Source organism: Ursus americanus, chromosome 9 (genome assembly GCF_024610735.1).
Source record: "Ursus americanus isolate L20-20 chromosome 9, mUrsAme1.1.p, whole genome shotgun sequence".
NCBI lineage: Eukaryota > Metazoa > Chordata > Mammalia > Carnivora > Ursidae > Ursus > Ursus americanus.
Window position 1 is genome coordinate 34079201 of NC_142135.1, and position 26841 is coordinate 34106041.

Genomic DNA, 26841 nt, shown 5'->3' on the forward strand with positions numbered 1-26841 from the left:
GAACTCTGTACCTAAAATGGCTCTAAAAATGAAGTCTATTAATTAAAACAAATAAACGGGATAATAGCAACATCTAGGTTCTTAATCTATTTCCATTCTTGTTAACATTCATTAGTTTTTGAAACGCTCAACCCCATTTATAAGAGAACAGCAATTCACCCACTGTTTCATAATTAATTAGAATGTATAATTTCCACTGTTGCTCACATTGTACTGAAATATATTTTGAGTGGAATGAATAAGAACGGGATGGAAGAATGAATGGAGAAGACTGGTGAATCCCATTTTACTTAGAACAAAAGAAGACTTTTGTTGCTTTGTAAGTGTTCTGAGGGCTGGGGTGATGTCTTAGCAAAGATCGGAAAGGTTTTTGAATTTCTATTTCTTCAAGTTTCCAATTCAGAGCCAATTGTGGCGTAACCAAAGAGAAGCGAGGATAAGGAATGTTCAACCAGTTGACTAGTGAGCCAATATTTGTTGAATGCTGCTGTGTGCTAGGCCTAGATACATGGGTATTCAATATAGACACGATCTTTCCCTTCAAGAGCTAACAGTGTAGTTACTTTGTTCATGAGATCTGGGGTCGACAATTGGATTTTGATTCTAGCTTTGACAATTTGAGATTTTGGGCATAAGATTTAGTGCAGGGCTCTCCATCTGTAAAGTAGAGCTAAAGATCATCCCTGCTATTGATGGATCTGTGAGGCTTAAATTAAAGCATATAAAGCAGCTCACACATTGTATGCATACAAATTAGAAAAATGTTTCCTTTTATCTCTCTATGGAATTGGAGGTACATTAAGGATGTCAAAGGCTTTGTACCCCTTTATCCTCTTTAACCTAACTTTCCCTCCACCACCAGCTCAAGGGAGCATAGTGAGGACAAAGCTCAGTAAGAGGCAGCTGTGTGCTGAAGGGTAAGAGGCAACTAAGTCCTTTAACGGTCTGACCTGATAAAGACGAATTGCCTCTCCTTAGAAAATCCCCTTAAAAAGTAAATGTTCCAAAGCAGAATGTGTGCGTGTGTATGTGTGTGCATGCACGCGTGTTTGATTATTTCTCCTCTTCAAATAGGGAGAAGAAAGTACATGAGACAAAATCCACAAGCAAATTTAAAACACTTAATGAAATGTCAGTCTATCTCTGTCTCTGTCTTTCTGTCTTTGTCTCTGTCTCTGTCTCTGTCTCTGCCTCTCTCTCACTCTCACACACACACGCACACACACACCCACTCAGCTCAATTGTAAGTAAATGGCAACAGATAGTTCTTCACTTATAAAGATTTCCCATGTTCGCATGAGAGAGCATACTTGTAGAGCCAAGTACCCATTTTTCCTGTCTGTTCTCCTGTGCTGAGAGTGGAGGGGCCGCTAATCCCCCAGTCCAGTGTCTGAGTGGTCAGCAGTAACAATGGAGAGCAGAGCCCATTCAGAGGGGACCAAGCAGGGAAGCCACATCTGTGTTAGTGCTGGATGGGCAGAAGGACACTTACATGCACTCAAACGATGAGCTCCTGGGCTACAGGACTTCTCAGAGAATTGCCTTTACTGACTTACATTTCCTGCAATATTGTCTGCTTTTACGGAGGAGAGGTGGGAATTGCTTGAGTATCCTGTATCTTTAATGAACACTGCACACCAGTTTGATTTCTTTGTCAAGAAAAAATCAAGGAACAACAGATTTTGTGTACATTTTTATTAATTAATTGTTTATTATTAAGTTACTAAATATTTGCTTTAGCTGGAAAGCTTTAGTTAATCCTCTCTCTCAGAAATTGGGTGCTTAAAAACCTTCTTACATGAATTTTTTTTCAAATGATCTCTGCTTTTTATGATTCTTAAATATCTTAAGCACAGTTTAATCTATAAGCCCCCCCCCCCACCAAATCCTCTCAGAAGCAGGCAAAAATAAATCTCAAGTAAATGTAGAAATAGTGTCATATCCTCAAGTGGGCAGAGATTCTCCAAACCATAAACACAATTTGAATTCTAGTTTACCTCTTGATCTCAAACCTTTTATTTAAATCACAGAGACATTTGTTTTTAGAACTGGAAGAGTCCTCAGTCATAGAGTTTTTCTTTCTTCAGAGGCCAGTCTTGGGCACTAGGTGGAGGGGATTTTTTTAAAGGATAGAGAAAAAGTCATTTATTCTCAAGTCTCATGTATAGCTCTTTTTTCTATCAATTGAAATGAAAGTCACACACACACATGGCTAGTGGATATTGTAAGAAGTTCCGCTCTGGGGGCAGACCGGGTTGGACCCTCAGCTCCATGCCTTACCAGCTATGTGATCTCATTTTCTTCAACCAAAACCACAAAGAATGATGATGGTACTTACCAGATAAAATTGTTGTGAGAAGCAGATAATATAATGTATATAAAAAGGGCTTAGGCTAATGGCTGGTCCCGATAAATACTCAGTAAATAGCTCCTTTGATTAGTAATTTCTTTATCATCAGGATCATTGTATATCCTATGATAAACACTCTAAATCTGCACTGATATATTAGCTACTAGCCACATGCAACTGTTTACATTTATAGTAATTAAAATAAAACCAAACTAAAAATTTAGTTCTTTGGTTGCATTCACCACATTTGAGGGGCTGAGTACCGCACGTAGCTAATGGCTATCGTATTGGACAGTGCAGATATAGAACCCATCATCAAGGAAGGTTGTATTGGACAGTGCTGCTTCAGAGTCGTCTTTCAAGTATCAGCTAATCAATTAACGCCATTAGATATGATCTCTGTAACATTTTAAAAAATACTCATTTTGAGATGAAGTAGGACAAAGGTATATTAGTAATGATGATGACGATGATGTGGCCAGAGATTCAATATTTATCTACCTGGAAAACTTGCTGGCAGGGGAATGCACTGCTTTTACTCTTCTCATTTGTGAACATTGCCAAAGAACATGTAAGGGAAACACTTAAGAGTATGTGATTCTGGGGGCGCCTGGGTGGCACAGCGGTTAATCGTCTGCCTTCGGCTCAGGGCGTGATCCCGGTGTTACGGGATCGAGTCCCACATCAGGCTCTTCCGCTATGAGCCTGCTTCTTCCTCTCCCACTCCCCCTGCTTGTGTTCCCTCTCTCGCTGGCTGTCTCCCTCTGTCGAATAAATAAATAAAATCTTTAAAAAAAAAAAAAAAAAAAAAGAGTATGTGATTCTGACAGAGAAACTTAAACAGATATGGGGAGGTCAGAGACAGGGAAGAGCACTCTCATGGTGGTAACAGACTAAGTTTACATTTTTTAGGAGACTCCATTCAGGTTCTGGGAGGATTATCACACATCGTTCCCAGTTGGTGAAGTGGAGTTTGTAGGCACTTGGTGCAACATCAGGGGACATCCACCCAACAGTGAATTATTTTAATGTTAATTGATGGACAGGGTCTCAAGTAAGCTATGGTCTGTAAAAGCAAAATTAGTATCAGCATTGCTTATTTATGAGGTATCCTGCGTGTTTTTTATCATGTATGCGAAGATATTTTTAGGTATGGATTATATAATTTGAGAATTAAGCATTTGATGTTTTGCACCGTGCTTATCACATTTTAGGCTCAGTCGACATTCATGAACTCAACTGAGTGTCTTTGTGAGTTCCTAGAAATGGTTGGCAGGAATGGTGCAATGCAGCATTGTTGAAACTGTAACTGGTTCGTGATAATAGTATCAGTTTAGGGGGCCATGACCAGCATTTGATAAATGGAATGGAATGAAATGGAAAATACCAGAGTACACTGTGTGTATCAAGAAAAAAATAGCATATTGTAAAAGTATTTGCTTCAAATAGGTATGCATGGGCATCCTGAGTCTCCATGAATTTTTTTTTCCAACATGGGTTATGGTCAAAAGTGTTTAAAAGCCAGGGGTAGAAAGGAGGTTCAGGTATCAACTGGATAGCCGAAACTTGTTGATAATGATAATGATAATGATGACAAGAATACCTAAAATTTGAATGTTTATCATGAGCCAATGCTTTTACTTTCTTACACAAATCACATTTTATTTGGAAAATGCCATATATATATATATATATATATATTATGATTCTATAATATAATGTATGTAGCAATGCTATGTATAATAACTATATATAGTAAGTTATGTAATAAAGGATAAAATGTAGGAATTTTCTAATTTCATTCTCACCTTGGTGAGAGTGGCAAGGTAGGCACATAATACTCCCGGTCTACACTTGAGCGGGGTTAAAGCACCTTCCTGTGCCAGTAGAAGTTATGCTGGCTTTCCCCTCAGTCCACAAGAGCAACTTCTCAAGTGTTCCTCTGTCTCCGGACCCATTTCTGTGCATCCTCAACTTCCCTAGCAAGGATGAACTATTTTTTTTCCATTGGTTTATTCATTATTTAGAGTTGTAAATAATAACTTTACAGCCTCTCCAGTATCTTCTCAAATTCTTCTGTCTCTTCTAGTATTTTATCAGACCGAATTATCCGATTTAAGAGACTCAAATTCTTTAAAAAAGAATTATTTTTAAATAACTCATGTAGCAATTTTCCCATGCCATTGTTTTAAACATGTTCTGCTTAAATTGAAGGCCATCACTGGCTGCAAGTAAGTGAAAATATGTTGAAATGTCAAGTGTTGGTGCTTGGGGAGTCTGGAAACATTTTAGTTTCAGTCCTTGGAGGCAAACTAGCCTCTTTAGACAAATACTCAATTGTTTTTCTTCCCAGTAGAGATGTAACCAGAGTCCTAGAGCCGAGGAAAAGCTGCCAGATGTCTTCTTTCTGGCCTGGCTTATTCCTTCAGGTCAGAACAGGAACAGCAAAGAAAATGAGTGGTTTCGAACTCTTCTTCTTCCAATCCCCACTTCTAACTCCAGCCTGATTTAGTACAACATATGTAGCCTTTTCCTTTTTCTTTTTTCATTTTGTGTGATAAAATGGTGATGCAGAACAGCTGCTTGCTAACCTCACATTTTGTCTTTCATGCTCTCAGCACCAATTCATGTCAGTTCCTCATGGTCTCAACTCTCTTGACTTTTCCCTTTCCAAGCCCCCAAATTCTCAGCCTTCAATTATTTTTATAGCATTTTGCTCACATCCACATTTTCAACCTGTGACAGCCTATTTGTGTTTAATGGACAATGCCAGTCCTTGTGGCTGGAAGAAGGACACGATGGCTTTCACTCTATGGGAACAATTATAGAAACCAGCAGGAAGAACACCGAAAAAACCCCAACTAAACAAAACCCAGAGCTCTAAACCCTTTCTTGCTAAGTAAGAATTTCCAAAGCTTAAATTCAGTAAATATTATCCTCAAATGGAAATGGGTAGAGAACTCACATGAGCCATATGCTAATTGGGGAATCTAGTTAAATGCCTATAGTTATCTAAGTAAAGTTAAAATAAGAATAGGCAGGTGTGACCGATGTGACTTCCTTGTGTGTTCCTATTTTGCTCTCGACACACTGATGACAGCAAATCTAAGATAAATATCAGGAGATATTTTTGTTGGAGTGGCATTTTGTTTGCAGTGGGTATTTTTGCTAGAACGCGTGGAGAAGGAATGTGGTTGGCTCCTTCACTTGGCTTCACTTCTTCTGCCCATCCTGTGACTGTTCAAGTCCTCCCTGTTGGGACAGAAAGATAATGGGAGCCACCAAGTTTTTACTTGATATCGTGGCTGTTAGGTAGCTTTATACTCCCTGAGACTGGTAGGGGTTTAAGGCTACTTTTTTTTTTCTCCTGGCTGTTTCTGTGGATTTTTTAGAACCTGTCTACTCCCTCATCCCCAGTACCGCCCCATTTGCCTAGTCATTGGGACCCTTTCATCTGTAGCTGCCTTGATACAGATGGTGTACTCTCTCTACTCTGGCTCTTCATGTACTCCTTCGTCGCAAGGAACCTGGAGTCATCTCCCGCTTTCATCAAGCGTCCTGGAGACCCTACAAGACAAGACCTAACATGGCCTCATACCAGCACTCCTGTGAGTGGCCCCATCTCCATCTCATCATGGGAAATACACAGGCATTCTCTGTGCAGATGAGCTCAGGCCCACCCAAATTCCAACACAGCTGCCTCTCCTTGAACTCATGTTGGCAGCTCCACTGCCCCCCCCCCTCCCGTGGCATTTTTCAGTTTCCCGTGACTTCTGTAATGCAGGAGTCACATGTCAAGCTCTCTGAGTGGTCCCATTGAATTGCCCTTTACCAGGCTTGAAGTGAGAATAGACACCCCCAGCCGTTCCCACAGGTTTAAGTACTGCTCTCTCCAAGTACATCCTGCTTACAAATCCTTTTCTTGGTTGCTTTTCTCTCATCTCTGACTTTGATATTCTTGTTGTAGGTGAGGGGTCTGTGTCTTCTAACTAGTTCTTGGACACTGATTTGAAATTCTCTCTTGGGCTTCTTATCTCAAAACTGAGAGGAAATTTTCCATTTCAACATTCTGTTATACATATAACGAATTGACGCAACTCTCTGAGGACTGTATGTACTAGTAGGCCTAGATCAAGCTTTGCTCGAGCAAAGTGTGCTCTCGAGGGAGGTTAGCAGGGAATTCCTCCCAGGAAAACAGACTATTTTACAGACCTACCACTAGGGAATGCCTGGATTAGTGGAGCTTGCTCCTAAATGGTTTGAAACCCACTCTACCACAGGAGGTGGTTGAATTTTTTAATTAGAAAGAGGAAACATTTTTCTTTTATCAAGATCTCAATGGTAATTGGGTGCCAGCTGCTGAGGCATTTCCTCTCGACTGTGGCCTTTTGTGTTTAGACTGCTTTGTTATTCCAGCCTTCCATTGGACTTCTAGGCTGTGCCAAGTGGAGAATTTAGAGCTTGCAAATCAACTAGGTTGGCAATTTTCAGAAAGTTCAAGTTGCTTTGATTTTCTGTTTGAGCTCCACATGTCTTTGCCTGGAGGGCTGCATTCCCTGTATCAAATTGGCCTTTGCAAGAGCCTCCTACTCTCTAGGTCAGGGGTCGTTATAAATTAGTAGCTCCAGGCCACACATGGCCCACTGGTGAAATTTTTGTCTGGCTGTTTTGTTAGGTCTGCCCAGCGTTTTAAAAGGCAAGTCATCTAGGCTCATTTTAACTTAGATTGCGTTGTTCCTGTGTGCTCATTGCACACAACCTTCAGACATTTGGACTTTCTTACCTCTTTTTGGATCTCTTAGGACATCTTCCAGTGCAAATTAAGGTATACTCTGAAACAAACCAATATGCCTTTGTGCAATTGGGAGATAAGGCAAAGTACTTTCAGCTATAGTTTTCCATTTACTTTATCAATGATTGATGTGTTGTGGGGGAGGAGGAGTGATGGGGAAGTAACAAAAAGATAGAAAGGGGAAACTGGAAATGCCTCTCTGCGTGGCATGAGGACTGTGCAAGTGAGGGCTGGACACAAAAGAGGGGATATTTATTACACACATACACACGCACACACACACAGAGGGAGAATTAGATATTTACACAGATGCTCATACCCACTCCCCAAACACACACCAGGAGTACTTTAAAACTTAAATTGAGAAATTAGTAAAACAGATGAGGCATGACTAAATAGGCTTTTGGTTGGTGGTACTTTAATGGGACAAAAACCACACCGGGAAAACATACGTTTAATACTCTTGGATATTCTTTGAACTAGAAAGTGTCCTATTATGAGTTTTGTCTCTGTGGTATGAAAGTGGGTACACATTGAGCAGTCCCACCGACAAGGCCATTACTGTCTTCGTCACATGTGGATCTGGCAGCACCTCAGGAGGCTTTGCCAGCCCGCCTGTGCCCACCCCAACTGCCAGAAGAATTTAGGGAAGATGCTTTTTTTTTTTTTTTAAAGATTTTATTTATTTATTCGACAGAGATAGAGACAGCCAGTGAGAGAGGGAACACAAGCAGGGGGAGCGGGAGAGGAAGAAGCAGGCTCATAGCGGAGGAGCCTGATGTGGGGCTCGATCCCATAACTCCGGGATCACACCCTGAGCCGAAGGCAGATGCTTAACTGCTGTGCCACCCAGGCACCCCTAGGGAAGATGCTTTTAATGGTTTAACTATTTCATGTCCGCTTGGAAGGAAGGAGCTGATGAACATGGCATCAAGCCACAGGCAGCTCACCCGGGTTCCAGGATGTGTTTGGCACAGGCCCTGTGAATCTTTGTAGTGGCAGGAACCTGCTTGTATCTGTGTCTTATCTCAAATACAGAATTCTGTTGAAACCAGGGTTCTCTTTACCAGGCTAACTAAGGAAGCCATCACACTCCTGCTTGCCCCCCGATCTGTGGTCCTTTTGGGGGTGGGCAGAAAGGCTCATTCTTTCTTGCCTGTGCTACCCCCATTCCACTCAGGACATCAGCTAGAGGGTGGAGGCCCGTTCTTTCCCTGCTTTGGGTTACCTTTCTGCAGGAGAACACACAAGCTCACTGTTCCAGAACCTCTTAAAACCTTAGGCTGCAGTTCCTGCAGCATCTCCTATTGGAAAGTGAAAAAAGCTAACTTTGCTTTCCTAGGGTGTTTAGATACTGCCATTGATAGCAGTCACACTAAGCACTTATCCTGTGCTTACCAGGAGCTAGACTTTGTGTAAAATCATTTAATCCTCATAAGCCCCTAGGAAGTAGGGATTATCATATCCCTCTTTTACAGGTGAGGAAACTGAGGCACAGAGAGGTTGAGGACTGGTGTGAGCCTATGCAGTGACTAAGTGGCAGAAGAGAGAGTCACATCCAGGCAGCCTGGCCCCTGAATCTTTGTTCCTCATCACCACTGCCCAAACTCACTCAGATTAATGATATAAAATTCAGATGAGATTGATTTGAAAGTTAAATAATCTCCAAACGGTTATATAAATATCAGTTATTACTCGCCTTGGGGGTGAATGTTATAGACCTGACTTCCTTCTGAAGAGTGGAAGTCTGAGAAAGAATATCAGCGGCCCATGTTCTGACAATGTCACAGGGGTCATCGTATTAGTTTTCTATTGCTGTGTGATAAATTATCACAATTTAAGAGCCCGGGCTTCAAACAACACAGATTTATTATCTCACAATTCCTGGGGTTCAGGAGTTGAGCACAGGCTAGCTGGGTCCTCTGCTTAGGGTCAAATTAAGGTGGCAGCAGGGGCTGTGATCTCGGAGGCTCATGGTCATCTTCCCAGCTCACTGGCTGTTGGCAGGATTCATTTCCTTGAAGTTGGAGGCCTGAAGTCTCTGTTCTCTTGCTAGCAGTTGGCTGAGATCACCATCAGCTCCCAGAGGCCACCTCTAGTTCCTTGCCAAGTGGTTCCCATTGGTAGTTTGCAGCACAGGTGTTCGCCTTGTTCAGGCCAGCTGGAGGGCATCCTCTGACTTCCCGTCTCCCGTTGGCCAGCATGGAGTAGCTCTCCCATCACCACTAGCCATGTCATGTAACCTAATTGAGGAAGTGGCCATACCATCAAATTTATAGGTTCCACCCACACTCAAGGAGAGGGAATGATAGCAGGTGTGCACACCTGGGGGTGGGAATCTTGGGGGCCACCTAGAATTCTTCCCATTTTAGTCATTGTGGTTTTGGAGCCCATGGGAATGAATTGTGAGAAAATTATGGAATGGGTTACTAATGAATACGGATACACCACCAAATACGAATCACATTTCTGTGCTATTCTGGTTAGTTCTGCAGAATCTGGAACCCTTGTACTTAGGGCTTTGAGGGGCTTTACTGCCATAAGAGCAAATAAGGCCACCGAATGCCCAGTGGTGAAAATCGCCCAGGTGGTTCTCGGACTTGCTCCTGGAGAAAAAGTTGATGCAGCTGCTCTTGCAGGTTCATGGGCTCGCCTATTTCTTACAGACTCTGCAAGCCCCATACAGAGTATTCTGCAGCAAACATCCGTTATCCAGGGCAGAGACTGTTCTTTGAGAGAATATAATTACTGCCTCTGTGCCACTGACCCATAGGCAATTGTTTCCTTCCCATACAGTGTGGGCAGAGTCTGTGTGGGAAGGTGCTGGTTTAATTTCTTTCACATCTCACTTGCCCTTTTCCTGGGGCAATTTAAATCTCAGAAGTGGTTCAGTCAGGAATTAGCATGGAGGAGCTCCAGGGTCAGCGTAGTACAGTAAGGCAAAGGCCTTCAGGAAATCCCGGTGAGTCATGGGGCAGAAGGCTCTAGAGTAAACAATGCTGTCCTCACCAGGCTGGGAATTTTGTTTGTGAAGTTAATTATCTGCACAGATATTTAAACACAGATCACTTAGGGGTGAAGGAGGAGAATAAAAAGACTTTATTTGGACACAGGTTGGGTGCTTTGGAACTTTAGGTGATGAAATAATAAAAATCTTTTATTGATATAAGAGGTTATTTACAAAGTGCTATCAGTTGAGGTCAGGATACTTTATTCTTTCGTTTTCATGAAGATTTAACAACAACAACAACAACAACAACAACAACTGCATCTCATGGTCAAGTAGGAGGTAAACAAGGGTGAAGCACTTCCGTTTATTCATGTCAGTAGTCATGTTAAAAATTGGGTCCTTTTAAAGTTCTAGGCTGAAGGCAGTAGCCTATCAGGAATACTTAAGTGATGGTACTGAGAGCATTATATATATATTTTTAAAGATTTTATTTATTTATTTGACAGCACAAGCAGGGGGAGTGGCAGGCAGAGGGAGAGGGAGAAGTAGACTCCCATTGAGCAGAGAGCCCGATGTGGGACTGGATCCCAGGACCCCGGGATCATGACCTGAGCCAAAGGCAGATGCTTAACTGAGCTACCCAGGTGCCCCTCATTTTTACATTTTGATTATAAATGTAATTAATATATGTTCATTGTAAAACAAAATTTAAAAAATAGAAGACAGAAGAAAGTAAAAAAATGACCATAATTCCGATAACAGCTATTGCTACTTTGGTGTACATATGGATGGTGTTGTGCACACACATACATATATATAACAATTTGTTAACATCATTTAAAAAATTATTCCAAGTATATTTTGAGATTTTTAACAAGATTTTAAATATTCTTCTATAGTATAACGGTATGATGGTGAAGCGTATGGAGTCTGGGATCGGATTGGACTGCCTGAGTTTGAATACTGGCTCAACATTATCTAATTTGGTGGTCTTGGGCAAGGTACTTAACTTCTATGCCTTAATTTTCTCTCTGTAAAATGGGGACAATATTAGTGCTTACATCATAGAATTATAGTAAAGGTGAAATTAGTTAATGTATTTATAAGTTGCTTGGAATAGAGTCTGCCGCATAGTAAATACTGTATAATGTTTGCTTTTATTAATGGTTGCATGGAATTTGATTTTCTGGGTGAGCCATAATTGAATCTATCATTCATGGCTTGATATTTGGTTGTTTTCAATTTTTGATTACAAATTATGAAACCCTTGTACTCATTTTTAATGTGTTTATTTTATTTTTATTTGTTACTTTTTAATTGATTTGTTTTACTCAAGTATCATTGACATACAATATTACCTTAGTTTCAGGTGTGTAACACAGTGATTTGGTATTTATATATATTATGAAGTGATCACCATGAGAAATCTCATTACCATCTGTCACCACACATAGTTATTACAATATTATTGACCATATTCCCTGTATTGTGCTCTACAGCTAATTAAAAAAAAAAATCATTTCTTGAGGCTGTATTCCAGGAAATAATGTTTGGACCAAAATATATGAATCTTTTAAAGGTTGCTGTTATTTATTAGCAAATTTATCTTCTGAAAGTTTGTACCAGTGTACACTTCCACCTATAGTACTGAGAGCGTCTGTTTCCTCTTAATCCTCACTTGTTCAGACAAAAGTAGTGTCTTATGTTCTTTTGATTGGCGGTCCTTTGATTACAAGCTAGATGTTTTCCCATCTGTTTATTTGTAATTTACATTTATTCTTTATAAATTATTGCTTCCTGGATTTTACTTATTTTTACATTTCTCTCTCTTTTTTTTAAAAGATTTTATTTATTTATTTGACAGAGAGACAGCCAGTGAGGGAGGGAACACAAGCAGGGGGAGTGGGAGAGGAAGAAGCAAGCTCCCAGCGGAGGAGCCCGATGTGGGGCTCGATCCCAGAATGCCGGGATCACGCCCTGAGCCGAAGGCAGACGCTTAATGACTGAGCCACCCAGGCTCCCCTACATTTCTCTATTAAAGTAACATTAAGTGCTTCTTATCAAAGACCTATTGAGTGCAGTCAACAATGAGGAAGATGGCGAAGACAGTTGTCCAAGGTGGATAGCTCATGCTGCAGAGCCAGTAGCCTCATGTAGTCGGGTTTTCGTGCAAGGTTGGTCCAGCCTCTGATCTTCCATCAGAGATGTTTTGTCATAGTGTCTGTGTTCTTCAAATTCTCCATTATTGTTGTTTTTGGGTTATGCTTCTATAGCAACAGTATAAATGTGTGGTATAAATAAATAATGTATTGTGCAAATTATTCAGGGAAGGGTTGGCATGAATGATTCTAGCAACACTGCGTGATTGAGATCTTGCCTCTGAAACTTCAGAAATCATTTTGAATTGATAGCTTTTTGTCAGGGAAATTTCATTAGCGACAGTTTTTGTCCTTACATCATGGTGAATGTTATGACTACCTGGGAGAGAATCTTTCGGTTTATTAAATTGCTAAGTAGCCACCTAACGGGAAACTGTCAGTAATCTTGTGAACATGTGGCAGAATATTTTTTTTAATTTTTTTTATTATATTATGTTAGTCACCATACAGTACATCCCTGGTTTCTGATGTAAAGTTTGATGATTCATTAGTTGCATATAACACCCAGTGCACCATGCAATACGTGCCCTCCTTACTACCCATCACCGGTCTATCATAGACAGAGTATTTATTTTTAAAGGTCCGGATGTGCAACAGACCTCAGGAGCAAGCCGGATTCACTGTTTAATTAGTTTCTGCATTCTGCTGCCTTCCCCTCTGGCTACAGGCTACACTGTTGCTGAGTGTTGGATATTAACACTGTTGATATTCTCCTGCCTTTCTCTCTGCAAATCTTGCTATCTCATGGCAGGCTAAAATATACCCGATAAAAACATGTTTGTAAAATAGCACAAAAACATGTAAACTTTGGAAGGTGGAGGGAATGTGCTCTGTTCTGGATCAGTGGGTAGAAGTTCAACATTTTAGGTTAATGTAAAGAATTTTTTTTTTTTTAAACCACAAGAAGTACTCAGCCGTAGTGTGGCTCAGCATTTAAAAACTTGCACTGGGATTCTTCCAGCAGAGATCCGTTGATCAAAAAGTAGAAGTTACTGAATTTAAGGTGAAAAGGCAGGATCTATGCATTGGGTTGAATCTCAACTCTGAGATTTTACAGTTATGTCAGTTTAAAAAAAAATGTTTTTAAAATCATGTGACTACTTATCTAAAACTGTCAAATTCATAGACACAGAAAGTACAATGGTGGTTCCACAGGTTGTGGGGAGGAGGAAAAAGGAGTTGTTATTTAGTGGGTATAGAATTTTGGTTTTGCAAGATGAAAACCTTTTGGAGATCTGTTTCACAATGTGAATATACTTCGCATTACTGAACTGTGCACTTAAAAATGCTTAAGATGGTAAATTTTATGTTGTGTGTTTTTTACCACCACCACAACAAAAGCAAAACAACCATGTGGCTACTATGAGTTTTGCCTTAGGCCAGGCACTGTAAGGAACACAGAAGTATGAGACAGTCTCTGTATATAGTTGGCTTATAGTTCACTTCTACTGTTAGAACCAAAATGGCTGTGCAGGAGCCCAGGCATCCATAGGAGCTGGCCATGATGTCATCATTGCTACTGCCACTGCTTCTCCCTTCTTCTTGTTTTTCATTCTTCTGCTAGTGCCCCAGTTGAGAGAACACAACAGGCAGTCAGTTGGTGAGTTAGTCTGAGAAATGCGGTGTGCCGTCAGAGGAGGGTACATAGAAGAGAGAATGTGGAATTGAGCAAGAGCAGAAACTCTTAGGCACAGTCCACCCCTTTGTCTCTTCTGAGCCATACACAGCCTTCTATGCCAACCTAAACTTAAAAAACAATAGCAGCAACGTTATAATGCTTCTGTGGATGCTACTGTCCCTTTCACAACTGAAGGTATACTCACTCTTTCCCTGATAAGGGAGATACAAAGTTCCACAGTGTATCCATACTGAGATGGTATTAACTTTGTTCATAGGTGAGCCCAAATCCTATTTATTTTATAACCCAGAAAGCTTAATTATACAGTGAACTACCAACCAACATTCCTTATATGACATAGGGAAAAGGAAAAACGGGAAGTTGATTTCTATATACAAAATATGAACATGAAGAACAAGAAAGAAAACAGATGTAGTTGCTACAGTTCTCACTTCTGTAACTGACCTTAAACCATAGTTAGTATATATGCGTATATCTAAATCTATCTGCATACAGATATCGAACCTATGTATATAGGTCTATATCTATGTCTATAGCTATATATTTTCCTTCTTTCCCTATCCATTTTCCATGTTTCTTTCTCCTTAAATAGCCCTCTGCTTGTAAACATTCTTTTGCTGGTAGGTTGACACAAATCTTTATTCCTGGAGAATCTGTCCTTAGACATCCCTCCTTTATTGATCTGGTAAAATCTATTAACTTTACTACTAGACATAGAAGTAATAACTGGAACCCCAGAGAATCCTCTGGATTACAGACGTGCCTGTATTGTGCAGCTGCAAGCCTATTTCATCTTGATAATTGGGACCAATCACCCCAGTTCATATCGTAAAACCTTTCTTTGTCCATTGGTTCAATGGCATGAGGACTCTAAAATGACCAGAGGCAGTCTCAAATTTGAGTTCAGTGGAACCATTCTTGTGCCCACAATGGAAACATTTTCCCTTAAGAACTAATAACTCTAAACGAGCAGAGCCCTAAATCTCAGGGCCAAGAAACAAAATTGTGATTAGGTTATTAGGTGTAATAATAGGAGCAGGTTCTCCAACTTAAACTTTTGGTTCCCAGACTTAAGTATTCTAGTTATGGAAGAAATAATGTCTTCCATGGGTTGTGGATTCAAGGTGTATACTGCATCCTGTAAGGTAGTGCCATAAAGTTTCAAGATGTTATCTCCCAGTGAGTGACATAATTGAGGCTTCAGTAGGTGCTTCCACCATTCTGTCAGGCCAGCTGCTCCTGAACAATGGAGTATGTGGCAAGGCCATAGAATTATGTATTCATAGCCAGTTGCTGTTCCTTCATTGAGAAATTTCCCTGGCCAGAAGAAATGTGAGGGGGACTATGATGGAAAACAAGGCATTGTCTAAGGATGTGGATGGTGGTGCTTGCAAAAGGCAGATCCATATCCAGAATGTGTTTGTTCCAGTGAAGACTAATCTTTTTCCGCCCCATGACGGGAGGGAACCAATGTAAATCAACCCCTATCAGATGGCTAACTCATCTCTCAGGGCTCATTGTTGGCGTCTGCTCTTGAAGGGTTGAGTACTCAGTAATGGTGGGAGCCACATTTGCCTTGGTGAGTCTATGCATAACCTGCTTCATGGCTGCCATGGACACTCTCAAGAGAAGTCCTTGGATACAGCACGGGGTAGCTGAGAAAAGAAGGCTAAGTGACATCCTCAGAATGTTTTATCTTGTCTACCTGCCTGCTCTATAGTAGACTATGCACATGAGAGATGAATACTTCATACCCTTTACCCATTTCAAAAGGTATGCATATACCTATTCCTCAGTCCTCCTTTTAACCAGTTTCTTATTTCTCTTCTTTCTAATCCTGACCATCTGGCCAAATCATTAACCACTATTTGTGAGTTAGTATAGATTTGTACTTCTGGCCATCTTTCAGTTAAAAAAGTAGATATCCAGATATACTGTAAAGTTCTACCAACTGGGAAGATTTTCTTGCTCCACTATTTTTCAGGGCCACCCTTACTTCCAGCAAGTGCTGATATATAATGGAGAATCATCTGTAAAACATGCCTGAGTCTTTTTTTCCACCATCAGCTGGTTACAGGGAATTCCTCATGAGGTCATATGTGTGGATTGAGAGAAAGCAGGGTAGCAGGAGTAGGTGGCGGTCAAAATCCGAGTCACCTAATCACGCAACTTATTTGTACCTTCAAGACATGCAACAGACCCATCTTACGTATCACTTCCACTTGGTGACAGTGTGGCTGAACTTACCTGATTTTATAGCTTGGTGGGTCAAATGACACAGTTAGTTTATTCTGGGCAGTTCAGGGTCATCAGGTGTCTAAGGCTAGGAGTCCTACCTCCACAAGAGCCTAGGAACCGGCTTTCAAGGGTAAATATCAGCAGTTGTTTCTCCGCGGCAGAAAATTAGCAGAAAAGCCTAATTTTGTTCCAAAATGCTAGTATTCTAAGTTGTGATTCTATATAGGGCTTGCCCCCAGATTCCTACAGCATCCCTTCTTGTACATGGAAGATGGGCTACAACATTTTTGGGGATCACAGGGAGGTTTGTTAGGAGTGGAGGCCACAGAGTTCTACGTAACAGTGAACATGTTTTTTTCAAGGTTTCCTAGTTGAACTATAATCCTTTTTAGTTGGTTTTTTTCTAGTATTGATTGTAGAAATGTACTGAGTGTATTTTAGCCCCAATCGGAATCATTATTGCCTTATTTACCTATCCTAACTCCCCCAAATTTGGAAAATATCAAGTGGTTCTTTAGATGCTTTTTCATCTCCAGGGAGTTTACGGGAAATTTCTTTCTTCTTTTTTTCTTTTTTAATTAATTAACTTTATTGTAAAACAAAGCACAGAAAGACACTCCCCCTTCCAAATCAAATATATAGCTCAATAAATGTTCATAAGGCAAAAAATATTTGTAATGACCATGCTGGTCAGGAAATAGAAATTTGCCACCTACTCCAGAAGTCCCTTCCGTGTGCCCATTTTCAATCATAGACCCTCCACTTTCCTTCATAAGGGACCATTATTCAGACTTTTATAGTAATCACCCAAATGTGTATCCCTAGATAATACTTTTTTATAAATATTCACTCATTTAAAAAATTGATGCACCTTTCTTTTAATATAGGTTCTCTCTCCATCTTTTTCTTTTCTGTGTAGTTTAGGTGTGGATGAATCCAGCCCTCTGACCTGTAGAGTTTCTCACAGTCTGCATTTTGCTGATTGCATAGTCCTGATACATTTCACCGTGTTTCTCTGTTTTCTGTATTTCCTGCAATGTGGTAGCTGTATTTTAAGGTTTGATCAGACGCAGATACAATTTTTTGGCAATATTAGAGGAGTGTTCTTCCATCAGGAAGCGCATAATACCTGTCTCACTAACAATTGTTGATGCTCAATGCTTAGATTTACTTATTTATTGGGATTGGTAAAATGGTGATATTCTAGTTTAGACTATTTTTCCCCCTATTTATTAGGGGTAATACTTTTATAAAGAATTGTTTCCCTTCCTCTACTTTTTGGTCACCCGTGTTATAGTTCATATAGGAGAGACAAGAAAAACATTTGATTCTTCTTTATTTATCAGATTTCAAAATAATGAATTTGTCCCCTTTCATCCTCCACAGGTGTATATGCATGTGTGACTTGTGGATGTAGGCACGTATGATGGGCAGCATTTAGTTGCAATTATCTTTTTCAAAGTTCAAAGCCCAGTGGTAGCCTTTTAAAGTTGGCTCCTCTTTACTTTCCCTGGATATCCTTGTAGATATAAAATTCCATGGATTGAAAATTCAGGAATTACTTTCTAGATCAGCCTTTTCTTCATTCATTTATGGCCTAAACTGACCAGGGAATAGTTTTTCAATAGGGCACATGCTCTATAGAAAGGGAATATGTGCTTTCTGTTTACAAATATTCTAGGCTTTGTATTTAGGGACCAGAGCACTGGCTTCCTGTTGGGCCATTCTCTTTGGAAATGAGATTGCTTTGCCAGTGTTGTTCACCTTTTCCGGAAAGATTTGATATTAATAGTTTTCTCTGGAATGACGTATTCTTCTATGAGGCATGTGCTCTTGTCTGTCTAGTCAAATATCTGGAATAAAATTGAAAACAGTTGAAACACCGTCTTTTAATTATTCCCCCCTGAAATTCTCTATGTAATCCAATAAATATCTACAAATTAACCTTTGGGGAAAAATTTAATTAATCTTATTAAATATGAGATCACCTCAGGCTTTTTTTGTGTGGGGTAGAAGAACTTGCATTAAAATTAGCTTTGCCTTCAAAATGTCATTTCCCAGCCTCAAAGGAGACTTATCACATCCCTACTCTTTTGGTAACTGCTTTTCCTTTAGCTCAAATGCTGTTTTCAGTTTTCATCTTCTTGAGCTTGGACAATTCTGAACATTTTAACCCTCTCATTTCTGTTCCTGTGACACTGGCCTTCAGGCAACAGGGCTCCTGAGAAAATTTGACAGAAGTAATACTTGACCCAGCAGACAAAAAGAGAACCGTCCATAAGAAAGAATAAAGGTTTTTAAAAAGAATCTTATGGTATCAGTGACTGTGACAATTTTCTTTTGGTTTATATCATTCATGTTTTCAGACTGGCTAATATGGGTTTACACTTATGGGTGTTCTTATTGTAGAAGACTGTTCAATAAAAGATCTGATTTTCTGGCCTTAAGTCTTTAACTGGACATCCAAGGCCCTCCATGGCCTTATTACTGTCCTTCTCAAAAGCCCTCAGTGACTCTCTGTTGCCCAGTGGACTGAGTACACACTTTTCACTGTGGTTTTAATTTACCTCTGCAGGCTCACCTCCTGTCTTTCCTATGGATACCTCTTCAGACCCGCTACATCAGATTGCTTCCATTTCCCTGGTATAACCTTGTGCTTTCCTACTTTGGCCTTTGCTCATACAATTCTTTCCATTTGAAATGACCTTCCCTTCCATCTCTATGTACAGAAATAGTTATTGTTTTAAGACCCGTTTGAAATGCTCCTCCTTCATGAATTTCTTCCTGATTCCTCCAAAGGAATTACTTTATCCCTACCTTTGAACTCTCAAGCAATTTGTGGATGGCAGCTGCTTTGTGTTATTTTGTTATATGGTTAAATTAATATTGCTGTTACCATCATTTATGTATTTGTCTAATATACCCGCTCATGGAAGATAATAGGATGACCATATATCCAAATGTTCCTGAGACAGCTCCAGTTTTCCTGGGACAGTCCTAGCACCCTCTCTGGTTAGCATCCCCTTTCACTCTCCAAAGTATCTTCATTTGAATAATAAATTAAGTAGTCACTCTTAGAATAAGTAACTGGAGGATTGGGGCTTCATTCATATCCATGTTGAATCTCTGGTCTTTTATCAGGAAAGGCAGTATAAGGGCAAAGAAGTTCACAGAAACAAGACTGTCTTGTGCAAGGCCACTGTGCTGAGGCCATCAGGAAATGTTGAAGGGATTAGTTTGATTCCTCCCAGGCCTGTTCTCCTACTGGCACTGCCCAGAAGCTATTACTTTTCCATCAGAAGGCTAGGTTCCCTGAGGGCTTAATGAACAATCCTTTTCAACACGAAGGGCTATGGGCATTGTTCCCCCTTAGGTCAATGCAGTTAGAGCTTCAAAGGAGAATATTTAGTGCACACATAAAAGGGACTTTATTTCCTTCCTTATTATTTATTTATTTTTCATTCTTTTTTATTTTTAAAATTAACCTACAGAAAAGTTGATAGAATAGTACGTAGTCACAATTTCTTCATTTCACTCTGTGTGCTTTCTCTCTCTTGCTTGTTCCATAGATACACACATTGGGCTAAGTTTGTGTTTAAGCAAGATTGATCTATAAATGTGCACATTCTTTTCCTGACCCTCCTGAATATAGGTTAAGAACATCATGATACTTCACCCCTAAATACTTCCACATGCTTTTCCTGAGAATAGGGACATTATACATAACTGCAACGTCATGATTATACCCAAGACGATTAACAATAATTCCAAAATCACCTAATGCACAGTCCATACTGAAATGTTCTTAAGCAGGTTTTGGGTCCAGAAGCCATTTGATCCATGTCTCTTCTATCTCTTTTAATCTTGCAGTCTCTGCCTGTGTGTGTGTGTGTGTGTGTGTGTGTGTGTGTGTGTGTGTGCAACACATGCTGTTCGTGTGCAATGCTTGGACTTCTACCTGCTCTCTTCCTCAGAGAATTTTGTTTTCCTCACTCAGTTTCTTCTTCCTCTCTGATTCTCTAAAGATATTTCCATCTTTGTCTAGTCTGCTCCTTGCTTTTTATAATTGAGTGATGAAGAATCTGAGATGAGTTAATGGGCTGGAGTAAAGGAGAGGTGGGAGGAAAGGTGGGCAGCTTTGGAAGTCCTAAGGCTTTAGAAAGGCCAAGGTTCCTCCTTGTAGCCCACCCAACCCAGTAACTTGAAGATGTGGGGGCTGGGAGAGGAATGGAAGGAACTTTTGCAAAGTAAGTGAGGCTGGCAGTACCATGAATTGGTTGAAAAACTTTTATTGTGTGCTAGGCACTGTGCTACTCTGGGGGTAAACTTTGGACCTGAACCATCCCTGCTTCACAGAGGTTAAGTGTCCATTGAAGGCAATGGGCTTAGAATGAATAACCTTTATAATAAACATATACATCAGCTATGATTAAGTACAATAAGGGAAAAGAATAGTTACCTACAGAGTATGTAGCAGAAGAACCAGATTTTCTTTTGGGGCTCAGGGAAGGTTTCTCAAAGAGAGTCACTTTGAACTTGAGACCCAAAGAATGAGTTCAGGTTAGGCAAGTGTTGAGTAGTTAGAAAAGGGCATACTACATGTGCAAATGGCTGCCCAGAGCAGACCCTCCAGAGGGCTGGGAGAGCTGGAGCTGAACAGTGCAGAAGGAGGGTAGTATCAGGTGAACAGAGAGGTAGGAGACAGACTGCGTTTTCCCAGGGAGGAGTTTTCATCTTGAAAGAAGCAGAATTGTTAGATGGACCCTTCTGGAGGTGGGATGGGGAGGGGTTGGTTGGTTAGAGAATACAGAGACCTGGATATCACAATCAATGGAAACTGTAAGCAGTGTGACAAGGCTGGAGCATGCAGTATGAGGGGGGACACCATGTTGAAGTTTAAATTCTTCCTATAAGTAACCCATTGAAGAGTGGGTATGAGCAGGGGAATGACATATCAAACATTAACTTGAAAAAGATAAATGTGAAGGACAGATGAATTAATTGAAGACATCAAAGGCTAAAAGACCTTGAAATTGTCCAGTAGATAGGGGGTAAAGACTTGATCTAGGCAGTGGCAGTAGGGTAGAGAACAGGAGACCAAGATGCTCAGCAGGCACAATCTATAGAATTGGTTATTGATGAGAGGAGGAGTGTTAAATAATGTTCAGCTTCCTGGCTTGTGTGATAAGTGGAAAGGGATAGCAAGAGGGGAACAGTTTGGGGCAATGGATGATGAGTTGTATTTATCCCTGATAAGTGCTAAGTGCTTGTGGGAGATCCAGGCTGATGTTACCCAAGTAACTGATTAGTTAGTGTTTTCTGACATTGACGAAATTCTCTCTGAATATTTTTGATATGTTAACATGGTATTTATTGAGAGAGTTGGAAGCATGCAAACTACTTATAAAGGAGTACTTGCATTTTACAACTGACAGATTGCTTTATTCTGAATGGCTCATGACAGACTTGTTTTTTTGTATTTGAGAGACATTTGACTTTGTCACAGTTTTGAAAATATGTTATTTTTGGTATGTTTAGATGGTGGGTTTTCAAAAACAGTTAAATATTACAACTAGGCTTGCTGCGTTTTGTTTTTTTCCCATTCAGTTTCCCATTAAATATACAAGTATAACATCTGGCACTCTTCTTTTTAAGGACTCTGAAAAAAGAGCTGCAAGGATTAGACTTAGCACTTGACAAATCATCCAACTGTAATATTTTCATTTGGGGTTGAGTCTGAAGCTGACTGAAATGGCCATGTCAGGAACAGTACTGTGTAATGTCACAGAGAAGCCACTTAGGAGAATTCCTAATATGGTCGGGGCATTCTTGAGATGCATGGAATAGCCCATTCGTATGGTATCATCCAAGATGGGAATGCAGCTATAACATGTCAAGTGACAGGATCCACGGAGCACTTCTTTTCTGTTATTTGTCAGACTACAGCCCCGTTGGCTGATAATGGCAGTACTTTCTTCTTTCTTTGCTTCATTTTTCAGTAGCAAATCCTTGGACTCTGAACTGGAAAGTTCCCTTCCCACTTGAAAGTCATATATTCTTAGAGTTGGAAGGGACCTCAATAATTATCTGAATCTGAACCCTGGCATTTTTGCACATGAGAAAAATGAAACACAGAGAGGTTAAACGATTTGGCCACAGTCATCCACATAATTATTGAATTCTCCAGCCCACCTAGACTCCCCCTTCCAAATGGGCAGAGTGGCAGCCTCCCTCCTCCTTTTAGTTTATTTGCCAGAAGTTAGTCTTTTTTCACATTATGAAGCCACTTGGAAATAACCTAACTCCTTTGAAAGGAGAAATGACATGTTTTACTCAGCAAACTTATTTTTTCCAAATGGGTTTTCATTCTAACCCTGTGTGACTCCCCTCTCTCCTGAGAGAGCTTTCACGGCACTGTGTGACATCTCTCTAATGGCCGGCACTGCCCAGCTGGATGTCTGCAGAACAGTTACAGCAAAACCCCATGCACTTTGCAGCATGGCATTGCCTCCAAGTTCAGGAAAGGAGAGAGGCTAGAAACTGGTCAGCACCTTTGCCTGAGCCCTTGGAACGGATGATACCAGGAACTTCTCCAGAAGCAACCATTTATCAATATGAAACTTTTAAAAGGATCCTTGATTCTTTCAGTTAAAAATCTCACACTAGTGTCCTAGGGCTGAGCACCCCTGTGACTTCTGAGGCCTGTAGTCTTTGCTGCCACTGGAGGACGGGTGTGGGGTAGGCAAGGTTTTCCCTGGAGGATGGCCCAGCCAGGGGATGCATGGGAGACTTGGAAATGAGTTTGAGTGAGAAGAGGGAAACTTACCATTTACTGTCTCAGCTTGTGGGGAAAGGATGTGGGAGCCTTGTACTCAGGAAACATAATGTCTGCTCAGTCCTTTCTCTCTACACTTTCCCCCAACAAAATAATCGTCTGGGTCTGGGGTTGGGTGGGGTGGTGGGAGCAGGTGGTAAGCATTGCTCTAGCTCTGTTGTCTGTGCTCTGTGCTGGGGTTTCGAAAGCCAAAACCCTTTTCTCTGCTCCTGCTGGAACATCTCTTCTGTGAGACGGTGGACACTACAGGATCCTCCTTCCGGAAAAGGGGAGGGTCTCAGGGGATAAGACGAGGAGGGGGAAACATCAATTACTAGCTCAAAGCAGAATCCTGCTACATTTGTAAGAGCTCAGTTAAAGGAAAACAGGGACTGCTTAGTGCGATGTTCTCAGTCTGAGCTGTTTCCAAGAGCAACAAATGAGTGCTGTTATCTGAGCTAAGCACACAGAATGATGAGAAAATGCATCCTGGTGGATTATCCTCAAATCTTTGGAGTAAACAGAATTTTTTTCTTGCTGTAGCAAAGCTTAATTCTGTACCAAAATGGTTATAGAATATTGGAATTTTATGGGAACTCAGAGATGATGTGTGCTGGATCTTCTCTGTCTTCCCAGAGCTGGTCATCCCCCTACTCCACGTTGTTCCGAGACCTGCGACACTGATCTCCAAGGATCACATCGATGGGCTTATCTGCCCTCCTGCTTCTCCTTGGATTTGGCCATTAGGAGGTCCCCACTTCACTACCCCTTGGCAGTTTCCTTAACCCTGTGCATGCCTTGTAAATAATCCCCTTCATTAAAACTCCCATTTAAGTGTGAAACCTTTTTCTTTCTGGGACCCTGAGTATGACTGCTTTACAGATGAGAAAACTGGCACAAAGAGAGGCCCACTGGCTTTTCTGCTTTATCTCTTTTCTGCTCCTTTTTCCGCCATGGTTGAGCATTCGTAAATTGAGACCCCAAGACCCTGGAATGCTGGACTGGGGATGAGGGAACTGTAGTGTGCTCTGCTCTAATGTGGTGGCACATTTCTAAGAATTTTCCTTACTTAACAAGGGTGTTCTTAAAAATGGTATTTTACATGGTATGTACATACGATGGAATAGTATTCAGCCTTAAACAAGACGGAAATCCTGTCATTTGCAACAACATGGATGAACCAGCCAGTCCTTCATGATTCCACTTATAAGAAGTGTCTGAAGTAGTCACACTCGTGGAGCAGAAGGTAGAGCGATGGCTGCCAGAGGCTCAGGGAGGTGGAAAAGGAAAGTCGCTATTCAATGGCTGTAAGATTCAATTAAATAAGATGGAAAAGTTCTAGAGATCTGCTGTACCACATTGTACCTGTAGTTAACAACACTATTATACAGCTAAAAGTTTGTTAAGTGGTTAGATCTCTTATTTTTTAAATCATACACACATAATAAGAAGCAAAAAAAAAAAAAAGAGGTATTTTAATAGGTTAAAAAGTCATAAGGGAGAGGACACACCTAGGGGAGGACTCTGTCCATGAGGGCGTGGCTGGACTAGTGGAAAGCCAGGAAATGCTTTCTTAGTTCAGGATGGAAGCACCGGTGCCAGGGCCTGGCTGGAGGACAAGGGCCAAATTTATCCCACGCCCCCTCAGCCCAGTGCCTTGAGCACTCATCACCCTCCTTCAGTGTGTGACCAGTCAAAATTTCAGGTCGTGCTTTTGAGTGTGTGTGTGTGTGTGTGTGTGTGTGTGTGTGTGTGTGTGTGTCTGAGTGTATAAAAGAGAGAGAGAATGAATTTGCATTCTTCCTTTTATGAACTTTCCTAAGTTCTCTGAAGAGTCTTTTTTAACCTCTCATATTTCATTGATTCTAAGACAAGTTTTATTTTTCTCACATTTTGAAACTCTGATCTTTTTTTTTTTTTTAAGATTTTATTTATTTATTCAACAGAGATAGAGACAGCCAGTGAGAGAGGGAACACAAGCAGGGGGAATGGGAGAGGAAGAAGCAGGCTCATAGCGGAGGAGCCTGATGTGGGGCTCGATCCCATAACGCCGGGATCACGCCCTGAGCCGAAGGCAGATGCTTAACCACTATGCCACCCAGGTGCCCCGAAACTCTGATCTTTTGTTGCAGTTGGTCAGGTGGTAGTTGTCCTGTAGTTGCTTTGCCTGGGCGTGTGTGAACTTGGTAGTTCTGGTAGCGTGATAAGACAACTGAAACCCCTTATTGTTTCAGTCAGTGATCCATTTGATGACCATCTGAAAAAGGAATGCAAGTCCTAGGTGTTGACTGAAATCTTCTGGCATCTATTAGTAAGATTTTCTTGCCAACACTTGTGGATAAGTATCAGAAGCTTAGAAGAAAATCCTGAATGCAATACTTGAGCACTCTTTTAGGAAATGCTGCAGTACTAAAGCTCTTGGTGGTAGAGAGGACAATATTGTGTGGGAAAACACACTCCCTGGGTATTGTGTCAAATGTGATTCAAAGAGTGGCTTCTGAATGCGAATACCTAAACCAAAGTAAATTTGCATACCTAACCAATTTATTCCACTCACTGTTTCATGTTTTCCTTTTTTGTGGCTAGGATAAAACCCAGGCCTTACAGAAGTCCGATAGAGCTCTTTCAATAAGTATGAAATAAAAGTTCTAAATCGTAGTGTATCACAGTTTAATGTGCAGTTGATTTTTTCTTCCTTATTGTTACATAAAACAGCATTGTGTCTCACCATCAGCGAATCTTAACAATCGATGATATGTGGTAGGAAAGTAGGAAGTCTATTAAATTAGCAGCATGAATCAAAAGATGAGTTAGAAAGCTAAGGAGTGAGGAATGAGTTTAGAAATTCTTTTACTCTATAAATATTTATTAAATTTTACTGTGAGACCAGGGCTAGGCGAGGCTTAAGGTTATAGCTGTGAGAAAAACAGCTGTGATCCCTGGGCTCACAGAGAAGACAAGATCTACTGAATTAGTAGTTACATGCATGATGTTACAGAAAAGTGCGGGCTTCTTTGGAAGTGTAAATAGGGGAACTTAGGATGATCAAGGGGAGCAGATGGCTGACTGAGGAAGTGACACTTGAGTGGAGAATGGAAGGGCAAGTAGGAGTTAGTCAGGTGGAGGTGAGTGGGGGAGGGGGAGGGGTAATCCTGGCAGAGGGAGAGAACAGTGCGTATGAAAGCAGGGAAGTGGCAAGGAAAGAGAAGCTGAAGGAAGTGCTGTGTAGCTGGAGTGCAGACAGTGGTACAGACATGAGAAAGCTGGAGAAGTAGGTGGGCCTCAGATGATGAAGGGCTTTATAGGACATGATGGGGAGGTTGCCCAAGAGTAAGAAGTTGTGGAAGGGGTTTCAGGAGGGGTGTACTGTGTCATGCTCAAATTTTAGAATTGTCATTCTGGCTGCTGTGCAAAAATGGAATGCTGTAGGTCAAGGGCAGATGAAAAGAACATGGTACTAGCCATCCTCACTCGCTTCCAGGGAAGGAAGTTGGAATGGGCAGAAGTTATCAAATGATGCAGGGGAGTCCTGGAGTAAGCAATAGTTCTCATCACCGGTTGCATTCCTCATATATTATATCCTTAGTTCCTGATAACCTAAGACAATAACTTTCTTTGTTTTTGACAGAGTGACTTCTTCTGACTTGAGGTTACAGCGTGCTTTGAGAAATCTGCCACCAGGTAAATACAGAACAAGAGTTTTCAGGTTTATAAGCCACACTTCTCTCCCAACACTCCCTAAGACCTAAATTCAACATCTTAATTTGATCCTGCAATAGCCCTATGAGTCAGGTGTTGCCTTATTTTCATCTTGTACATGAGGAAATTGAGGCACAGAGAGGCTAGGCAACTTTATCAACATGCACAAAGATGTTTATTGCAGCATAAATTATAATGAA

General features: G+C 40.8%; 1 protein-coding gene across 15 annotated transcripts in view; it reads left to right on the top strand.

The window, feature by feature from the left end:
* Positions 1-26841, top strand: part of NCALD (neurocalcin delta) — a 431866-nt gene that overhangs the window by 134274 nt on the left and 270751 nt on the right. For 12 of the 15 annotated variants that reach the window (XM_087864687.1, XM_087864689.1, XM_087864688.1 and 9 more), the window contains one exon: positions 26571-26623. The gene's annotated coding sequence lies outside the window, so the exon portion shown is untranslated. Of the gene's footprint in view, positions 1-8456; positions 11094-26570; positions 26624-26841 lie in introns of those variants that run through there. The other 3 variants (XM_087864695.1, XM_045805846.2, XM_045805843.2) reach the window with 1 other exon arrangement.